Here is a 21,512-nt window from a genome sequence, read left to right on the forward strand (position 1 = left end):
CCTCAGCACTGACCCTACGACAGTGCCCACTCCCTCAGCACTGACCCTATGACAGTGCCCACTCTCTCAGAACTGACCCTACGACAGTGCCCACTCCCTCAGCACTGACCCTCCGACAGTGCCCACTCCCTCAGCACTGACCCTACGACAGTGCCCACTCCCTCAGCACTGACCCTACGACAGTGCCCACTCCCTCAGCACTGACCCTACGACAGTGCCCACTCTCTCAGCACTGACCCTCAGACAGTGCCCACTCTCTCAGCACTGACCCTCCGACAGTGCCCACTCTCTCAGCACTGACCCTCAGACAGTGCCCACTCCCTCAGCACTGACCCTACGACAAGGCCCACTCCCTCAGCACTGACCCTACGACAGTGCCCACTCCCTCAGCACTGACCCTCCGACATTGCGGCGCTCCCTCAGCACTGACCCTCCAACAGTGCAGCACTCACTCAGCGCAGACCGTCCAACAGTGCAGCACTCCCTCAGCGCTGACCCTCCGACAGTGCCCACTCCCTGAGCACTGACCCTCTGACAGTGCGGCACTCCCTGAGCACTGACCCTCCGACAGTGTCCACTCTCTCAGCGCTGACCCTTCGACAGTGCCCACTCCCTCAGCATTGACCTTCCGACAGTGCCCACTCCCTCAGCATTGACCATCCGACAGTGCCCACTCCCTCAGCACTGACCCTCCGACAGTGCCCACTCCCTCAGCAATGACCCTCCGACAGTGCCCACTCCCTCAGCACTGACCCCATGACAGTGCGGCGCTCCCTCAGCACTGAACCCCCGACAGTGCCCACTCCCTCAGCACTTACCCCCCGACAGTGAGGCACTCCCTCAGCACTGACCCTACGACAGTGCGGCGCTCCCTCAGCACTGACCCCCCGACAGTGCCCACTCCCTCAACACTGACCCCCCGACAGTGCGGCACTCCCTCAGCACTGACCCTACGACAGTGCGGCGCTCCCTCAGCACTGACCCTCCGACAGTGCCCACTCCCTCAGCACTGACCCTCCGACAGTGCCCACTCCCTCAGCACTGACCCTCCGACAGTGCCCACTTTTTCAGCACTGACCCTCCAACAGTGCTCACTTCCTCGGCACTGACCCTCCAACAGAGCGGCACACCCTCAGCACTGACCTTCCGACAGTGCCCGCTCCCTCAGCACTGACCCTCCGACATTGCGGCGCTCCCTCAGCACTGACCCTCTGACAGTGCGGCGCTCCCTCAGCACTGACCCTACGACAGTGCCCACTCCCTCAGCACTGACCCTCCGACAGTGCCCACTCCCTCAGCACTGACCCTCCGACAGTGCCCACTCACTCTGCACTGACCCTACGACAGTGCCCACTCCCTCAGCACTGACCCTCCGACAGTGCCCACTCCCTCAGCACTGACCCTACGACAGTGCGGCGCTCCCTCAGCACTGACCCTCCGACAGTGCGGCGCTCCCTCACCACTGACCCTCCGACAGTGCCCACTCCCTCAGCACTGACCCTCCGACAGTGCGGCGCTCCCTCAGCACTGACCCTCCGACAGTGCCCACTCCCTCAGCACTGACCCTCCGACAGTGCCCACTCCCTCAGCACTGACCCTACGACAGTGCCCACTCCCTCAGCACTGACCCTCCGACAGTGCGGCGCTCCCTCAGCACTGACCCTCCGACAGGGCCCACTCCCTCAGCACTGACCCTACGACAGTGCCTACTCCCTCAGCACTGACCCTCCGACAGTGCCCACTCCCTCAGTACTGACCCTACGACAGTGCCCACTCCCTCAGCACTGACCCTCCGACAGTGCGGCCCTCCCTCAGCACTGACCCTCCGACAGGGCCCACTCCCTCAGCACTGACCCTACGACAGTGCGGCACTCCCTCAGCACTGACCCTCCGACAGTGCCCACTCCCTCAGCACTGACCCTCCGACAGTGCCCACTCCCTCAGCACTGACCCTCCGACAGCGCCCACTCCCTCAGCACTGACCCTCCGACAGTGCGGCGCTCCCTCAGCACTGACCCTCCGACAACGCCCGCTCCCTCAGCACTGACCCTCCGACAGTGCCCACTCCCTCAGCACTGACGCTCCGACAGGGCCCACTCCCTCAGCACTGACCCTACGACAGTGCGGCACTCCCTCAGCACTGACCCTCTGACAGTGCCCACTCCCTCAGCACTGACCCTACGACAGTGCCCACTCCCTCAGCACTGACCCTCCGACAGTGCCCACTCCCTCAGCACTGACCCTCCGACAGTGCCCACTCCCTCAGCACTGACGCTCCGACAGGGCCCACTCCCTCAGCACTGACCCTGCGACAGTGCGGCACTCCCTCAGCACTGACCCTACGACAGTGCCCACTCCCTCAGTACTGACCCTACGACAGTGCCCACTCCCTCAGCACTGACCCTACGACAGTGCCCACTCCCTCAGCACTGACCCTACGACAGTGCGGCCCTCCCTCAGCACTGACCCTACGACAGTGCCCACTCCCTCAGCACTGACCCTACGACAGTGCCCACTCTCTCAGCACTGACCCTACGACAGTGCCCACGCCCTCAGCACTGACCCTACGACAGTGCCCACTCCCTCAGCACTGACCCTACGACAGTGCCCACTCTCTCAGCACTGACCCTACGACAGTGCCCACTCTCTCAGTACTGACCCTACGACAGTGCCCACTCCCTCAGCACTGACCCTACGACAGTGCCCACTCCCTCAGCACTGACCCTACGACAGTGCCCACTCCCTCAGCACTGACCCTCCGACAGTGCCCACTCCCTCAGCACTGACCCTACGACAGTGCCCACTCCCTCAGCACTGACCCTACGACAGTGCCCACTCCCTCAGCACTGACCCTACGACAGTGCCCACTCTCTCAGCACTGACCCTCAGACAGTGCCCACTCTCTCAGCACTGACCCTCCGACAGTGCCCACTCTCTCAGCACTGACCCTCAGACAGTGCCCACTCCCTCAGCACTGACCCTACGACAAGGCCCACTCCCTCAGCACTGACCCTACGACAGTGCGGCACTCCCTCAGCACTGACCCTGCGACAGTGCCCACTCCCTCAGCACTGACCATCCGGCAGTGCCCACTCTCTCAGCACTGACCCTCAGACAGTGCCCACTCTCTCAGCACTGACCCTACGACAGTGCCCACTCCCTCAGCACTGACCCTCCGACATTGCGGCGCTCCCTCAGCACTGACCCTCCAACAGTGCAGCACTCACTCAGCGCAGACCGTCCAACAGTGCAGCACTCCCTCAGCGCTGACCCTCCGACAGTGCCCACTCCCTGAGCACTGACCCTCTGACAGTGCGGCACTCCCTGAGCACTGACCCTCCGACAGTGTCCACTCTCTCAGCGCTGACCCTTCGACAGTGCCCACTCCCTCAGCATTGACCTTCCGACAGTGCCCACTCCCTCAGCATTGACCATCCGACAGTGCCCACTCCCTCAGCACTGACCCTCCGACAGTGCCCACTCCCTCAGCAATGACCCTCCGACAGTGCCCACTCCCTCAGCACTGACCCCATGACAGTGCGGCGCTCCCTCAGCACTGAACCCCCGACAGTGCCCACTCCCTCAGCACTTACCCCCCGACAGTGAGGCACTCCCTCAGCACTGACCCTACGACAGTGCGGCGCTCCCTCAGCACTGACCCCCCGACAGTGCCCACTCCCTCAACACTGACCCCCCGACAGTGCGGCACTCCCTCAGCACTGACCCTACGACAGTGCGGCGCTCCCTCAGCACTGACCCTCCGACAGTGCCCACTCCCTCAGCACTGACCCTCCGACAGTGCCCACTCCCACAGCACTGACCCTCCGACAGTGCCCACTTTTTCAGCACTGACCCTCCAACAGTGCTCACTTCCTCGGCACTGACCCTCCAACAGAGCGGCACACCCTCAGCACTGACCTTCCGACAGTGCCCGCTCCCTCAGCACTGACCCTCCGACATTGCGGCGCTCCCTCAGCACTGACCCTCTGACAGTGCGGCGCTCCCTCAGCACTGACCCTACGACAGTGCCCACTCCCTCAGCACTGACCCTCCGACAGTGCCCACTCCCTCAGCACTGACCCTCCGACAGTGCCCACTCACTCTGCACTGACCCTACGACAGTGCCCACTCCCTCAGCACTGACCCTCCGACAGTGCCCACTCCCTCAGCACTGACCCTACGACAGTGCGGCGCTCCCTCAGCACTGACCCTCCGACAGTGCGGCGCTCCCTCACCACTGACCCTCCGACAGTGCCCACTCCCTCAGCACTGACCCTCCGACAGTGCGGCGCTCCCTCAGCACTGACCCTCCGACAGTGCCCATTCCCTCAGCACTGACCCTCCTACAGTGCGGCACTCCCTCAGCACTGACCCTCCGACAGTGCCCACTCCCTCAGCACTGACCCGACGACAGTGCCCACTCCCTCAGCACTGACCCTCCGACAGTGCTGCACTCCCTCAGCACTGACCCTCCGACAGTGCCCACTCCCTCAGCACTGATCCTCCGACAGTGCGGCACTCCCTCAGCACTGACCCTCCGACAGTGCCCATTCCCTCAGCACTGACCCTCCGACAGTGCTGCACTCCCTCAGCACTGACCCTCCGACAGTGCCCACTCCCTCAGCACTGATCCTCCGACAGTGCGGCACTCCCTCAGCACTGACCCTCCGACAGTGCCCATTCCCTCAGCACTGACCCTCCTACAGTGCGGCACTCCCTCAGCACTGACCCTCCGACAGTGCCCACTCCCTCAGCACTGACCCTCGGACAGTGCCCACTCTCTCAGCACTGACCCTCCGACAGTGCCCACTCCATCAGCACTGACCCTACGACAGTGCGGCGCTCCCTCAGCACTGACCCTCCGACAGTGCCCACTCCCTCAGCACTGACCGTCCGACAGTGCCCACTCCCTCAGCACTGACCCTCCGACAGTGCCCACTCCCTCAGCACTGACCCTACGACAGTGCCCACTCCCTCTGCCCTGACCCTCCGACAGTGCCTACTCCCTCAGCACTGACCCTACGACAGTGCGGCGCTCCCTCAGCACTGACCCTCCGACAGTGCGGCGCTCCCTCAGCACTGACCCTCCGACAGGGCCCACTCCCTCAGCACTGACCCTACGACAGTGCCCACTCCCTCAGCACTGACCCTCCGTCAGTGCCCACTCCCTCAGCACTGACACTCCGACAGTGCGGCACTCCCTCAGCACTGACCCTCCGACAGTGCCCACTCCCTCAGCACTGACCCTACGACAGTGCCCACTCCCTCAGCACTGACCCTCCGACAGTGCCCACTCCCTCAGCACTGACCCTACGACAGTGCCCACTCCCTCAGCACTGACCCTCCGACAGTGCCCACTCCCTCAGCACTGACCCTACGACAGTGCAGCGCTCCCTCAGCACTGACCCTCCGACAGTGCGGCGCTCCCTCAGCACTGACCCTCCGACAGGGCCCACTCCCTCAGCACTGACCCTACGACAGTGCCTACTCCCTCAGCACTGACCCTCCGACAGTGCCCACTCCCTCAGTACTGACCCTACGACAGTGCCCACTCCCTCAGCACTGACCCTCCGACAGTGCGGCCCTCCCTCAGCACTGACCCTCCGACAGGGCCCACTCCCTCAGCACTGACCCTACGACAGTGCGGCACTCCCTCAGCACTGACCCTCCGACAGTGCCCACTCCCTCAGCACTGACCCTCCGACAGCGCCCACTCCCTCAGCACTGACCCTCCGACAGTGCGGCGCTCCCTCAGCACTGACCCTCCGACAACGCCCGCTCCCTCAGCACTGACCCTCCGACAGTGCCCACTCCCTCAGCACTGACGCTCCGACAGGGCCCACTCCCTCAGCACTGACCCTACGACAGTGCGGCACTCCCTCAGCACTGACCCTCTGACAGTGCCCACTCCCTCAGCACTGACCCTACGACAGTGCCCACTCCCTCAGCACTGACCCTCCGACAGTGCCCACTCCCTCAGCACTGACCCTCCGACAGTGCCCACTCCCTCAGCACTGACGCTCCGACAGGGCCCACTCCCTCAGCACTGACCCTACGACAGTGCGGCACTCCCTCAGCACTGACCCTACGACAGTGCGGCACTCCCTCAGCACTGACCCTCCGACAGTGCCCACTCCCTCAGCACTGACCCTCCGACAGCGCCCACTCCCTCAGCACTGACCCTCCGACAGTGCGGCGCTCCCTCAGCACTGACCCTCCGACAACGCCCGCTCCCTCAGCACTGACCCTCCGACAGTGCCCACTCCCTCAGCACTGACGCTCCGACAGGGCCCACTCCCTCAGCACTGACCCTACGACAGTGCGGCACTCCCTCAGCACTGACCCTCTGACAGTGCCCACTCCCTCAGCACTGACCCTACGACAGTGCCCACTCCCTCAGCACTGACCCTCCGACAGTGCCCACTCCCTCAGCACTGACCCTCCGACAGTGCCCACTCCCTCAGCACTGACGCTCCGACAGGGCCCACTCCCTCAGCACTGACCCTACGACAGTGCGGCACTCCCTCAGCACTGACCCTACGACAGTGCGGCACTCCCTCAGCACTGACCCTACGACAGTGCCCACTCCCTCAGCACTGACCCTACGACAGTGCCCACTCCCTCAGCACTGACCCTACGACAGTGCGGCACTCCCTCAGCACTGACCCTACGACAGTGCCCACTCCCTCAGCACTGACCCTACGACAGTGCCCACTCTCTCAGCACTGACCCTACGACAGTGCCCACGCCCTCAGCACTGACCCTACGACAGTGCCCACTCCCTCAGCATTGACCCTACGACAGTGCCCACTCCCTCAGCACTGACCCTACGACAGTGCCCACTCTCTCAGCACTGACCCTACGACAGTGCCCACTCCCTCAGCACTGACCCTACGACAGTGCCCACTCCCTCAGCACTGACCCTACGACAGTGCCCACTCTCTCAGCACTGACCCTACGACAGTGCCCACTCCCTCAGCACTTACCCTACGACAGTGCCCACTCCCTCAGCACTGACCCTACGACAGTGCCCACTCTCTCAGCACTGACCCTACGACAGTGCCCACTCTCTCAGCACTGACCCTCCGACAGTGCGGCGCTCCCTCAGCACTGACCCTCCGACAGTGCCCATTCCCTCAGCACTGACCCTCCTACAGTGCGGCACTCCCTCAGCACTGACCCTCCGACAGTGCCCACTCCCTCAGCACTGACCCGACGACAGTGCCCACTCCCTCAGCACTGACCCTCCGACAGTGCTGCACTCCCTCAGCACTGACCCTCCGACAGTGCCCACTCCCTCAGCACTGATCCTCCGACAGTGCCCACTCTCTCAGCACTGACCCTCCGACAGTGCCCACTCCATCAGCACTGACCCTACGACAGTGCGGCGCTCCCTCAGCACTGACCCTCCGACAGTGCCCACTCCCTCAGCACTGACCGTCCGACAGTGCCCACTCCCTCAGCACTGACCCTCCGACAGTGCCCACTCCCTCAGCACTGACCCTACGACAGTGCCCACTCCCTCTGCCCTGACCCTCCGACAGTGCCCACTCCCTCAGCACTGACCCTACGACAGTGCGGCGCTCCCTCAGCACTGACCCTCCGACAGTGCGGCGCTCCCTCAGCACTGACCCTCCGACAGGGCCCACTCCCTCAGCACTGACCCTACGACAGTGCCCACTCCCTCAGCACTGACCCTACAACAGTGCCCGCTCCCTCAGCACTGACCCTCCGACAGTGCCCACTCTCTCAGCACTGACCCTCCGACAGTGCCCACTCCCTCAGCACTGACCCTACGACAGTGCGGCGCTCCCTCAGGGGAGTCGCACGAATGTGAATTGGGGGCATTAGTAAAAACAGGACTGGGTTGGAGTGAGCTAGGTTTGTCAATGGACTGGGCTGAATGGTCTCTGCTGATGCAGTGACAGCGTCCCATGCACAGGAGGAGCAGTGCATGGGGACGGTCTGCCACCTTGTGTGCAGCTACTGTACTGCGTTCTATCGCAGTCACCTCAACGACACAGAGCGACTGCTCTCCTCCCACATCTCCAATGGGGTTTATCGGAAACGTGCCTCTCTGGGCGAGAGCCAGCCTTGCAGCTGAACGATATCACAAACAGCGGCGGTTACTGGGGAGACAGTCACACACTGTCAGGCCTCTGGGATATTCACTCTCTGCAATGCAGAGATCTCAAACTCAACCCAAAACATCCCTCAGAGGCAACACAGAACAGGTGGGAATCAAGCAGGGTCCTGGAGGGGCTGACCCTCTCTCTCTGGGTACGGGGTCTCCCTCCCTCTCCTGAAGGGGCTGACCCTCTCTCTCTGGGGTACGGGGTCTCCCTCCCCCTCCTGAAGGGGCTGACCCTCTCTCTCTGGGTACGGGGTCTCCCTCCCTCTCCTGAAGGGGCTGACCCTCTCTCTCTCTAGGGTACGGGGTCTCCCTCCCTCTCCTGAAGGGGCTGACTCTCTCTCACTGGGGTACGGGGTCTCCCTCCCTCTCCTGAAGGGGCTGACTCTCTCTCTCTGGGATACGGGGTCTCCCTCCCTCTCCTGAAGGGGCTGACCCTCTCTCACTGGGGTACGGGGTCTCCCTCCCTCTCCTGAAGGGGCTGACTCTCTCTCACTGGGGTACGGGGTCTCCCTCCCTCTCCTGAAGGGGCTGACTCTCTCTCTCTGGGATACGGGGTCTCCCTCCCCCTCCTGAAGGGGCTGACTCTCTCTCTCTGGGGTACGGGGTCTCCCTCCCTCTCCTGAAGGGGCTGACCCTCTCTCTCTGGGGTACGGGGTCTCCCTCCCTCTCCTGAAAGGGCTGACCCTCTCTCTCTGGGGTACGGGGTCTCCCTCCCTCTCCTGAAGGGGCTGACCCTCTCTCTCTGGGGTACGGGGTCTCCCTCCCCCTCTTGAAGGGGCTGACCCTCTCTCTCTCTGGGGTACGGGGTCTCCCTCCCTCTCCTGAAGGGGCTGACCCTCTCTCTGGGGTACGGGGTCTCCCTCCCCGTCCTGAAGGGGCTGACCCTCTCTCTCTCTGGGGTACGGGGTCTCCCTCCCTCTCCTGAAGGGGCTGACCCTCTCTCTCTGGGGTACGGGGTCTCCCTCCCCCTCCTGAAGGGGCTGACCCTGTCTCTCTGGGGTACGGGGTCTCCCTCCCTCTCCTAAAGGGGCTGACCCTCTCTCTCTGGGGTACGGGGTCCCCCTCCCTCTCCTGAAGGGGCTGACCCTCTCTGGGGTACGGGGTCTCCCTCCACCTCCTGAAGGGGCTGACCCTCTCTGTCACTGGGGTACGGGGTCTCCCTCCCCCTCCTGAAGGGGCTGACCCTCTCACACTGGGGTACGGGGTCTGCCTCCCTCTCCTGAAGGGGCTGACCCTCTCTCTCTGGGGTACGGGGTCTCCCTCCCCCTCCTGAAGGGGCTGACCCTCTCTGTCACTGGGGTACGGGGTCTCCCTCCCCCTCCTGAAGGGGCTGACCCTCTCTCACTGGGGTACGGGGTCTCCCTCCCCCTCCTGAAGGGGCTGACTCTCTCTCACTGGGGTACGGGGTCTCCCTGCCCCTCCTGAAGGGGCTGACCCTCTCTCTCTGGGGTACGGGGTCTCCCTCCCCCTCCTGAAGGGGCTGACCCTCACTCTCTGGGGTACGGAGCCTCCCTCCCCCTCCTGAAGGGGCTGACCCTCTCTCTCTGGGGTACGGGGTCCCCCTCCCTCTCCTGAAGGGGCTGACCCTCTCTCTCTGGGGTACGGGGTCTCCCTCCCCGTCCTGAAGGGGCTGACCCTCTCTCTGGGGTACGGGGCCTCCCTCCCTCTCCTGAAGGGGCTGACCCTCTCTCTCTGGGGTACGGGGTCTCCCTCCCTCTCCTGAAGGGGCTGACTCTCTCTCTGGGATACGGGGTCACCTTCCCCCTCCAGAAGGGGCTTACTCTGGGGTACGGAGTCGCCCTCCCCCTCATGAAGGGGCTGACCCTCTCTCTCTGGGATACGGGGTCTCCCTCCCCCTCCTGAAGGGGCTGACCCTCTCTCTCTGGGATACGGGGTCTCCCTATCTCTCCTGAAGGGGCTGACCCTCTCTCACTGTGGTACGGGGTCTCCCTCCCCGTCCTGAAGGGGCTGACTCTCTCTCTCTCTGGGGTACGGGGTCTCCCTCCCTCTCCTGAAGGGGCTGACCCTCTCTCTCTGGGGTACGGGGTCTCCCTCCCTCTCCTGAAGGGGCTGACTCTCTCTCTGGGATACGGGGTCACCTTCCCCCTCCAGAAGGGGCTTACTCTGGGGTACGGAGTCGCCCTCCCCCTCATGAAGGGGCTGACCCTCTCTCTCTGGGATACGGGGTCTCCCTCCCCCTCCTGAAGGGGCTGACCCTCTCTCTCTGGGATACGGGGTCTCCCTCCCCCTCCTGAAGGGGCTGACCCTCTCTCTCTGGGGTACGGGGTCTCCCTCCCTCTCCTGAAGGGGCTGACCCTCTCTCTCTGGGGTACGGGGTCTCCCTCCCTGTCCTGAAAGGGCTGACCCTCTCTCACTGGGGTACGGGGTCTCCCTCACTCTCCTGAAGGGGCTGACCCTCTCTCTCTGGGGTACGGGGTATCCCTCCCTGTCCTGAAGGAGCTGACCCTCTCTCTCTGGGGTACGGGGTCTCCCTCCCTCTCCTGAAGGGGCTGACCCTCTCTCACTGAGCTACGGGGTCCCCCTCCCTGTCCTGAAGGAGCTGACCCTCTCTCTCTGGGGTACGGGGTCTCCCTCCCTCTCCTGAAGGGGCTGACCCTCTCTCTCTGGGGTACGGGGTTGTGTTGGGTCAGAGTGGGCGCTGAGTTGTCAAACAGACGCACGGAGAACTCCAACAGCAGACCGTTTTATTTTCTCAGCCCCTGGTCTCGACACTGCCAAGCAGCTACAGAGGAGGTCGCAGGTTAAAGGTCAAGCTCCCTGCCCTCAGTGAACGGGCATCACCCTCATGATGTTGGTGGCGCCTGCTCCAGAGCGCCAGCCTGTCAGCACGATGACCATGTCCCCAACGTGGACAAACCCACGGGCTTTAGCTACAAGACAAGGGTAGAGTTATTACCACACTGCCCCATACAGCCAGAGCTAAATCACACCCTCCCCAGGACAGGGTTAAACACAGAGTAAAGCTCCCTCTACACTGTCCCCCATCAAACACTCCCAGGACAGGGACAGCACGGGGTTAGATACAGAGTAAAGCTCCCTCTACACTGTTCCCCATCAAACACTCCCAGGACAGGGACAGCACGGGGTTAGATACAGAGTAAAGCTCCCTCTACACTGTTCCCCATCAAACACTCCCAGGACAGGGACAGCACGGGGTTAGATACAGAGTAAAGCTTCCTCTACACTGTCCCCCCCATCAAACACTCCCAGGACGGGGACAGAACGGGGTTAGATACAGAGTAAAGCTTCCTCTACACTGTCCCCCCCATCAAACACTCCCAGGACGGGGACAGCACGGGGTTAGATACAGAGTAAAGCTTCCTCCACACTGTCCCCCCAGCAAACACTCCCAGGGACAGCGATAACACGGGGTTAGATACAGAGTAAAGCTTCCTCTACACTGTCCCCCCCATCAAACACTCCCAGGACGGGGACAGCACGGGGTTAGATACAGAGTAAAGCTTCCTCTACACTGTCCCCCCAGCAAACACTCCCAGGGACAGCGATAACACGGGGTTAGATCCAGAGTAAAGCTCCCTCTGCACTGTGATCCTGTGGGTTACCTATGTCCATGGCGAAGCTAACTCTCTGATCCACATCCTCAGACCAGACCTGATGAACCTTCTTGAGGTAGAGCACTGGGAAGATGCCCCGATAGAGGTGAGCCTGACGAGCGACCTGCTCATTCCGAGTCACCGCGACGATGGGAGCTCGGGGACGGTATTTTGACACCAGCTGTGCCGTCCTGAAAGACATGGGGAGGCGATGAACCGCACGGCATTATCACTGGATTGTTATTCCGGACCCCCAAGGCCACATCGCAGGGATCCGGGTTCGAATTCCACCTCAGCAGAGTCAGGATTGTGAATAGAAAATAAAACAGTAATCTGGAATTAGGGACCTAACGGTGAGAATGAATCCGTTGGGGGAAAACGCAGCCTCCATTCCAGCAGCGGGAGTTGAGAGAGCGTGAACCATGGGATGTTTGAATCTGAAATACTTACCTTGTGGATCAGCAGAACGAAGGCTGAAAAAAGCAGACATGGGTTCTGCTGGGTAAGTGAAATGATCATAGCCACGCAGCAGCTAAACCTGAAACACGACACGTACCGTGTCTCCTGATCCTGTCTGGAGGGTTGGTCAGGTTGCCATTTTTGAAAAATCCCGCTTTGTGATTTCGCGCTGAGGGGGGAGGGTAGGAGCGAGGGCAGTTGAATGCTCCTGTTGCAGGAAGTGGGAGGGAAGGATCACCACTGGTGTCCCTGACGACTTCGCCTGCGGGAAGTCTACCCGACCCCAGCTCTTGACAGACCGTGTTACGGAACTGGAGCTGGAGGAACTGTGGATCATTCGGGAAGCTGGAGGGGGAGGGGGGGTGATAGAGAGGAGTTATAGGGAGGCACTCACATCTAAGGTCAAAGGTAGCTAGGTGACTGTCAGGAGAGGGAAACGGAATAGGCAGACAGTGCAGGGACCCCCTGTGGATGTTCCCCTCTATAATAAGTATACCACTTTGGATACTGTTTTAAGGGGGAAAGACACAGCGGCCAGGTCTCTGGCACTGAGCCTGTCTCTGTGGCTTAGAAGGGAAGGGGGGAAAATGGGAGAGAAATAGTGATAGGAGATTCAAAAGGGAGAGGGAACAGATAGGGGATTCTGTGGTCATATGCAAGACTCCCCGATGGTATCTTGCCTCCCGTGTGCCTGGGTCAGGGATGTCTCAGATCAAGTCCACAGGATTCTGAAGGGGGAGGGTGAGCAGTCAGAAGTCATGATACACATCAGTATCAATAACATAGCCAGGAAAAGGGATAAGGACCTGAAAAGTGAATAGAGGGAGTTAGGTTGGAAGCTAGTAGGCAGGATGAGCAGAGTAGTAATCTCAGGATTACTCCGGGTGCCACGTGCTAGTGAGGCTAGGAACAGAGAGCGAGGGCATGTGAACATATGGCTGTAAGGCTGGTGTAGGAGGGAGGGCTTCAGATATGTGGATCATTGGGATACCTTCTGGGGAAGGTGGGACCTACACAAGGAGGACGGGCTGACCCTGAACCAGAGGGATACCAACATCCTGGGGCAGATTTGCTAGAGCTCTTCAGGAGGGTTTTAATTAGATTGGCAGGGGGTGGCAACTGGAGCTACAGATCAGAGGATGGAGTAGCTAGTGAACAGCCAAATACAGCATGCAGAGAGTCTGAGGGAGGGATAGACAGTTGATGGGGTAAAGTTGCAATCAGTGTGATGGGTTGAAGTGTGTCTATTTTAACGCAAGAAGTGTCAAGAACGAGGGTGATGGATCAGTACTTGAAACTATGATGTTGTGGCCAGTACGAAGACTTGGAGGCAGGATGTTTCCGAGATTAGATGTTTCAAAAAGAAATAAAGGGGTGGGAGAGGTAAGAGGGGTGGGGGAATGGCATTGCTAATCAGGGATAGTATCACAGCTGCAGAAAAGGAGGTGGTCGAGGAGGGTTTGTCTACAGGGTCACTATGGGTGGAAGTCAGAAACAGGAAAGGAGCAGTCACTTTATTGGGAGGTTTCTACAGAGACACAGGAGCAGATTGGGAGGCAGATGTTGGAGAGGCGCAGAAGAAACCGGGTTGTTGTCATGGGTGACTTTAACTTGCTTAATATTGATTGGAACCTCCTTAGTTTAAATGGTTTGGATGGAGCAGTTTTTGTTAAGTGTCCAGGAAGGGTTCCTGTCTCAGTATGTAGATAGGGCAACTAGAGGGGAGGCCATATTGGAATTGGAGCTTGGCAACGAACCAGGCCAGCTGTCTTGGTGGGAGAGCATTTTGGTGATAGTGATCACAGCTCCCTGACCTTTTACGATACTCATGGAGAGGGAGAAGAGCAGGCAGTGTGGGAAAGTATTTATCTGGGGGAGGGGGGGGGGGGATTATAATGTTATTAAGCGGGGGGGGGGGCTAAACTGGGAACAGATGTTCTCGGGGAAATGCATGACAGAAATGTGGAGGTTGTTGAGAGAGCATTAGGGCTGGATAGGTTTGTCCCACTGAGGCAAGGAAGTGATGGGAGGGTAAAGGAACCTTGGGTGATAAGGGATGTGGAACATTTAGTCAAGAGGAAGAAGGAAGCTTAGTTAAGGTTGAGGAAGCAAGGATCAGACAGGGCTCTAGAAAGAACTGAAGGACTTGAGAGCTCGATGAGGGCATGAGGAAAGCTTTAGCGGGTAGGATGAAGAAAAACCCCTAAGGCATTCTACACTTCTGTGAGGACCAAGAGGATGGCCAGAGTGAGGGTAGGGTCGATCAGGGATAGTGGAGGGAACTTCCGCCTGGAGTTAACGGAGATAGGGGAGATCCTTAATGAATACTTTGCATCAGTATTCACTACAGAGAGGGACCTTGACATTTGTGAGGACAGTGTGAAACAGGCTGATACGCTTGAACAGGTTGATGTTAAGAAGGAGGATGTGCTGGAAATTTTGAATAATAAGAATTGATAAGTCCCCTTGGCTAGATGTGATATACCCAAGGTTACTACAGGAAGCGAGGGAAGAGACTGCTGTGCCTTTGGCAATGATCTTTGTGTCCTCACTGTCTATTGGAGGGTGACAAATGTTATTCCTCTGTTCAGGAAAGGTAATAGGGATAATTCTGGAAAATACAGACCATACAGTCTTTGGTCAGTGTTAAGCAAAGTATTGGAGAGGATTCTGAGAGACAGGATTTATTATTACTTGGCAAACCATAGTCAACGTGGCTTTGTGAGGGGCAGGTCATGCCTCCCAAGCCTTATTGAATTCTTTGAGGATGTGACAAAACAGATTGAATGTAGAGCAGTGGAACAGGCATTTAATAAGGTACCCCTTGTTAGGCTCATTCAGAAAGTAAGGAGGCATGGGATACAGAGAAATTTGGATGTCTGGATACAGAGTTAGCTGGCCCATAGAAGACAGAGGATGGTAGGAGATGGGAAGTATTCAGCCTGGAGCTCTGTGACCAGTGGTGTTCTGCAGGGATTGGTTCCGGACCTCCTCTTTGTGATTTTTAGAAATGACTTAGATGAGGAAATGCAAGAGTGGGTTAGTAAGTTTGTTAATGACAGAAAGATTGGTGGAGTTGTGGATAGTGGGGAGGCTGTTGTTAGGTTGCAGTGGGACATTGACAGGATGTAGAACTGGGCTGATAAGTGGCAGATGGAGTTCAGTGTGGAAAAGTGTGAAGTGATTCATTTTGGAAGGTCAAATTTGAACGCAGAATCCAGGGTTAAAAGCAGGATTCTTGGCAGTGTGGAGGAACAGAGGGATGTTGGGGTCCATGTGGGTCCATAGATCCCTCAAAGTTGCCACCCAAGTTGATAGGGTTGGGATAGGGTTGTTAAGAAGGTGTATGGTATGTTGGCTTTCATTAGCAAGGGGATTGAGTTTAAGAGCCGTAAGGTTATGCTGCAGCTCTATCGACCCCTGGTTAGACCACACTTGGAATGTTGTATTCAGTTCTGGTCACCTCCTTATAGGAAGGATGTGGAAGCTTTAGAGAGGGTACAGAGGAGATTTACTAGGATGCTGCCTGGACTGGAGGGTGTGTCTTATGAAGAAAGGTTGAGGGAGCTAGGGCTTTTCTCATTGGAGTAAAGAAGGATGAGAGGTGACTTGATAGAGGTGTACAAGATGATGAGACGCATAGATAGTGAATCGTCGGAGACCTTTCCCACGGGCAGAAATGGCTATCACAAGGGGGCATAATTTTAAGGTGATTAGGGGGAAGTTTAAGGGAGATGTCTGCGGTCGGTTCTTTACACAGAGAGTGGTGGGTGTGTGGAATGCACTGCCAGCAGTGGGAGTAGAGTCAGCTATGTTAGGGACATTTAAGCGACTCTTGGATAGGCACATGGATGACAGTAAAATGAAGGGTATTTAGGTTAGTCTGATCTTAGAGTAGGATAAAAGGTCGGCACAACATTGAGGGCCGAAAGGCCTGTCCTGTGCTGTACTGTTCTATGTTCTATGAGTCCTGCCATGGCAGATGGAGGAATCTGAATTTAAAACAAACAGAAATCTGGAATTAAGAATCTAATGATGACCCATTGTTACAAAGTTGTACCTTTAACAGAGAGTGAATGCTGTTCTGAAATTAGAGATTACAAGCCCCTGTGTGATATGACAGATGGCAGTCCCAGAGTGTACTGGAACATTGAAAACATTTGGCTGTGAAATAGATACCTGAGTTGGTTGCTGTTTTGACAACAATTCAATTTTAACCAAGCAGTTTAAATTATGCCCCAGGATACTAAAACCCAATCGAGTTTGAATTTATTGTTTTGCCAGCCTCAAACCAATGAGATGATCAGATGTTGGGGATATAAAAATGCAGGCAGTTTGAAAATTGGAGATAGAGCAACTGCCATTGAGATAGATTCAAGAAATTAGGAAACACTCTTAATCAAAGGTACTTTTTCACGTGAAACGTACTCACAGTAAAAAGAAAGTAGACCGAGGGAGATACCCAGCTAGAAGATTGGCACCGAAGGTGACAGTGGCTATGTGGTTGTGATTTTAAGTTGATGTAACTTTAATAAGTGTTTTATCGGAACAGTCTATTGTTACAGAGTTGGAGGCAGGTTATAAACCGTTAAGAGAAAGGGAGGCTTAGAGTTGTGAATAGTTGTTGTTTAATGTTCACTTTTAGAGTTAAAGAATAAATTGATATTATTTTCTTTAAATAGTGGAAGTTGGGAGTTCTCTGTCATTCATACTTTGCGAGATTACGAGGTGAGGTGAGTTTTTCTGGGTGTTTGGTTTAATGAACAGAAGAGTGTGTCATAACACCATGAAGCCATTGTCAAATGTTGGAAAAACCCATCTGGTTCTCTAATGTCCTTCAAGGAAGGACACTGCCATCCTTACTTGGTCGGGTCTACATGTGACTCCAGACCCACAGCAATGGGGGTGGCATTTAACTGCTCCCTGGGCAATAAACACTGGCCTAACCAGCATTGCCCATATCCCAGAAATGAATAAAGAATAAAGAAACACCAGCCATAAACCCCAAACCATCACACACTTGCCAGCCCAGAGCAACTCACGCACATACACAATCACTGCTGAGCACTCCAGCCTGACAATAACCTGCAGTTATAGAGCTCCCTCAGCACTGACCCTCCGACAGTGCCCACTCCCTCAGCACTGACCCTCCGACAGTGCCCACTCCCTCAGCACTGACCCTCCGACAGTGCCCACTCCCTCAGCACTGACCCTCCGACAGTGCCCACTCCCTCAGCACTGACCCTCCGACAGTGCCCACTCCCTCAGCACTGACCCTCCGACAGTGCCCACTCCCTCAGCACTGACCCTCCGACAGTGCCCACTCCCTCAGCATTGACCCTCCGACAGTGCCCACTCCCTCAGCACTAACCCTCCGACAGTGCCCACTCCCTCAGCATTGACCCTCCGACAGTGCCCACTCCCTCAGCACTGACCCTCCGACAGTGCCCATTCCCTCAGCATTGACCCTCCGACAGTGCCCACTCCCTCAGCACTGACCCTCCGACAGTGCGGCACTCCCTCAGCACTGACCCTCCGACAGTGCCTACTCCCTCAGCATTGACCCTCCGACAGTGCGACACTCCCTCAGCACTGATCCTCCGACAGTGCCTACTCCCTCAGCACTGACCCTCCGACAGTGCGGCACTCCCTCAGCACTGACCCTCCGACAGTGCCCACTCCTTCAGCACTGACCCTCCAACAGTGCTCACTCCCTCACCACTGATCCTCCGACAGTGCGGCACTCCCTCAGCACTGATCCTCCGACAGTGCTCACTCCCTCACCACAGATCCTCCGATAGTGCCTACTCCCTCAGCACTGACCCTCCGACAGTGCGGCACCCCCTCAGCACAGACCCTCCGACAGTGCGGCACTCCCTCAGCACTGATCCTCCGACAGTGCGGCACTCTCTCAGCACTGTCCCTCCGACAGTGCCCACTCCCTCAGCATTGACCCTCCGACAGTGCGGCACTCCCTCAGCACTGACCCTCCGAGAGTGCAGCACTCCCTCAGTGCTGACCCTCCAACAGTGCCCACTCCCTTAGTGCTGGCCCTCCGACAGTGCCCACTCTCTCAGCACTGACCTTCTGAGAGTACAGCGCTCTCTCAGCACTGACACTCCGATAGTGCCCACTCCCTCAGCACTGACCCTCCGACAATGCGGCACTCCCTCAGTGCTGACCCTCTGACAGTGCCCGCTCCCTCAGCACTAACCCTCCGACAGTGCCCACTCCCTCAGCACTGACCCTCCAACAGTGCCCACTCCCTCATTGCTGACCCTCTGACAGTGCCCGCTCCCTCAGCACTAACCCTCCGACAGTGCCCACTACGTCAGCACTGACCCTCTGATAGTGCAGCGCTCCCTCAGCACTGACCCTCCGACAGTGCCCACTCCCTCAGCACTGACCCTCCGACAGTGCCCACTCCCTCAGTGCTGACCCTCCGACAGTGCCCACTCCCTCAGCACTGACCCTCTGACAGTGCCCACTCCCTCAGCACTGACCCTCCGACAATGCCCACTCCCTCAGCACTGACCCTCTGACAGTACAGTGCTCCCTCAGCGCTGACACTCCGATAGTGCCCACTCCCTCAGCACTGACCCTCCGACAATGCGGCACTCCCTCAGCACTGACCCTCCAACAGTGCCCACTCCCTCAGTGCTGACCCTCTGACAGTGCCCGCTCCCTCAGCACTAACCCTCCGACAGTGCCCACTACGTCAGCACTGACCCTCTGATAGTGCAGCGCTCCCTCAGCACTGACCCTCCGACAGTGCCCACTCCCTCAGCACTGACCCTCCGACAGTGCCCACTCCCTCAGTGCTGACCCTCCGACAGTGCCCACTCCCTCAGCACTGACCCTCTGACAGTACAGCGCTCCCTCAGCGCTGACACTCCGATAGTGCCCACTCCCTCTGCACTGACCCTCCGAGAATGCGGCACTCCCTCAGCACTGACCCTCCAACAGTGCCCACTCCCTCAGTGCTGACCCTCTGACAGTGCCCGCTCCCTCAGCACTAACCCTCCGACAGTGCGCACTACGTCAGCACTGACCCTCCGACAGTGCCCACTACGTCAGCACTGACCCTCCGACAGTGCCCGCTCGCTCAGCACTGACCCTCCGACAGTGCCCACTACGTCATCACTGACCCTCTGATATTGCAGCGCTCCCTCAGCACTGACCCTCCGACAGTGCCCACTCCCTCAGCACTGACCTTCCGACAGTGCTCACTCCCTCAGCACTGACCTTCCGACAGTGCTCACTCCCTCAGCACTGACCCTCCGACAGTGCGGCACTCCCTCAGCCCTGACCCTCCGACAGTGCAGTGCTCCCTCAGCACTGACCCTCCGACAGTGCGGCACTCCCTCAGCCCTGACCCTCCGACAGTGCAGTGCTCCCTCAGCACTGACCCTCCGACAGTGCGGCACTCCCTCAGCACTGACCCTCCGACAGTGCCCACTCCTTCAGCACTGACCCTCCAACAGTGCTCACTCCCTCACCACTGATCCTCCGACAGTGCGGCACTCCCTCAGCACTGATCCTCCGACAGTGCTCACTCCCTCACCACAGATCCTCCGATAGTGCCTACTCCCTCAGCACTGACCCTCCGACAGTGCGGCACCCCCTCAGCACAGACCCTCCGACAGTGCGGCACTCCCTCAGCACTGATCCTCCGACAGTGCGGCACTCTCTCAGCACTGTCCCTCCGACAGTGCCCACTCCCTCAGCATTGACCCTCCGACAGTGCGGCACTCCCTCAGCACTGACCCTCCGAGAGTGCAGCACTCCCTCAGTGCTGACCCTCCAACAGTGCCCACTCCCTTAGTGCTGGCCCTCCGACAGTGCCCACTCTCTCAGCACTGACCTTCTGAGAGTACAGCGCTCTCTCAGCACTGACACTCCGATAGTGCCCACTCCCTCAGCACTGACCCTCCGACAATGCGGCACTCCCTCAGTGCTGACCCTCTGACAGTGCCCGCTCCCTCAGCACTAACCCTCCGACAGTGCCCACTCCCTCAGCACTGACCCTCCAACAGTGCCCACTCCCTCATTGCTGACCCTCTGACAGTGCCCGCTCCCTCAGCACTAACCCTCCGACAGTGCCCACTACGTCAGCACTGACCCTCTGATAGTGCAGCGCTCCCTCAGCACTGACCCTCCGACAGTGCCCACTCCCTCAGCACTGACCCTCCGACAGTGCCCACTCCCTCAGTGCTGACCCTCCGACAGTGCCCACTCCCTCAGCACTGACCCTCTGACAGTGCCCACTCCCTCAGCACTGACCCTCCGACAATGCCCACTCCCTCAGCACTGACCCTCTGACAGTACAGTGCTCCCTCAGCGCTGACACTCCGATAGTGCCCACTCCCTCAGCACTGACCCTCCGACAATGCGGCACTCCCTCAGCACTGACCCTCCAACAGTGCCCACTCCCTCAGTGCTGACCCTCTGACAGTGCCCGCTCCCTCAGCACTAACCCTCCGACAGTGCCCACTACGTCAGCACTGACCCTCTGATAGTGCAGCGCTCCCTCAGCACTGACCCTCCGACAGTGCCCACTTCCCTCAGCACTGACCCTCCGACAGTGCCCACTCCCTCAGTGCTGACCCTCCGACAGTGCCCACTCCCTCAGCACTGACCCTCTGACAGTACAGCGCTCCCTCAGCGCTGACACTCCGATAGTGCCCACTCCCTCTGCACTGACCCTCCGAGAATGCGGCACTCCCTCAGCACTGACCCTCCAACAGTGCCCACTCCCTCAGTGCTGACCCTCTGACAGTGCCCGCTCCCTCAGCACTAACCCTCCGACAGTGCGCACTACGTCAGCACTGACCCTCCGACAGTGCCCACTACGTCAGCACTGACCCTCCGACAGTGCCCGCTCGCTCAGCACTGACCCTCCGACAGTGCCCACTACGTCATCACTGACCCTCTGATATTGCAGCGCTCCCTCAGCACTGACCCTCCGACAGTGCCCACTCCCTCAGCACTGACCTTCCGACAGTGCTCACTCCCTCAGCACTGACCTTCCGACAGTGCTCACTCCCTCAGCACTGACCCTCCGACAGTGCGGCACTCCCTCAGCCCTGACCCTCCGACAGTGCAGTGCTCCCTCAGCACTGACCCTCCGACAGTGCGGCACTCCCTCAGCCCTGACCCTCCGACAGTGCAGTGCTCCCTCAGCACTGACCCTCCGACAGTGCCCACTCCCTCTGCACTGACCCTCCGAGAATGCGGCACTCCCTCAGCACTGACCCTCCAACAGTGCCCACTCCCTCAGCACTGACCCTCCGACAGTGCCCACTCCCTCAGCACTGACCCTCCGACAGTGCGGCACTCCCTCA

At 59.0% G+C, this 21,512-nt stretch overlaps 1 long non-coding RNA gene across 1 annotated transcript; it reads right to left on the reverse strand.

Moving 5' to 3' along the window:
* Nucleotides 1–10,822: 10,822 nt before the first annotated feature.
* On the reverse strand, nt 10,823–12,512 carry LOC122548079 (uncharacterized). Its single transcript, XR_015755391.1, has 2 exons — nt 11,719–12,512; nt 10,823–11,025 (listed from the first exon to the last, which is right to left on the reverse strand). It is a non-coding gene; the product is annotated as an uncharacterized LOC122548079 (long non-coding RNA).
* Nucleotides 12,513–21,512: the final 9,000 nt, after the last annotated feature.

The sequence above is a fragment of the Chiloscyllium plagiosum genome, unplaced genomic scaffold (assembly GCF_037043375.1).
Source record: "Chiloscyllium plagiosum isolate Xiang-an unplaced genomic scaffold, Cpla_swu_hap1 HiC_scaffold_50, whole genome shotgun sequence".
NCBI lineage: Eukaryota > Metazoa > Chordata > Chondrichthyes > Orectolobiformes > Hemiscylliidae > Chiloscyllium > Chiloscyllium plagiosum.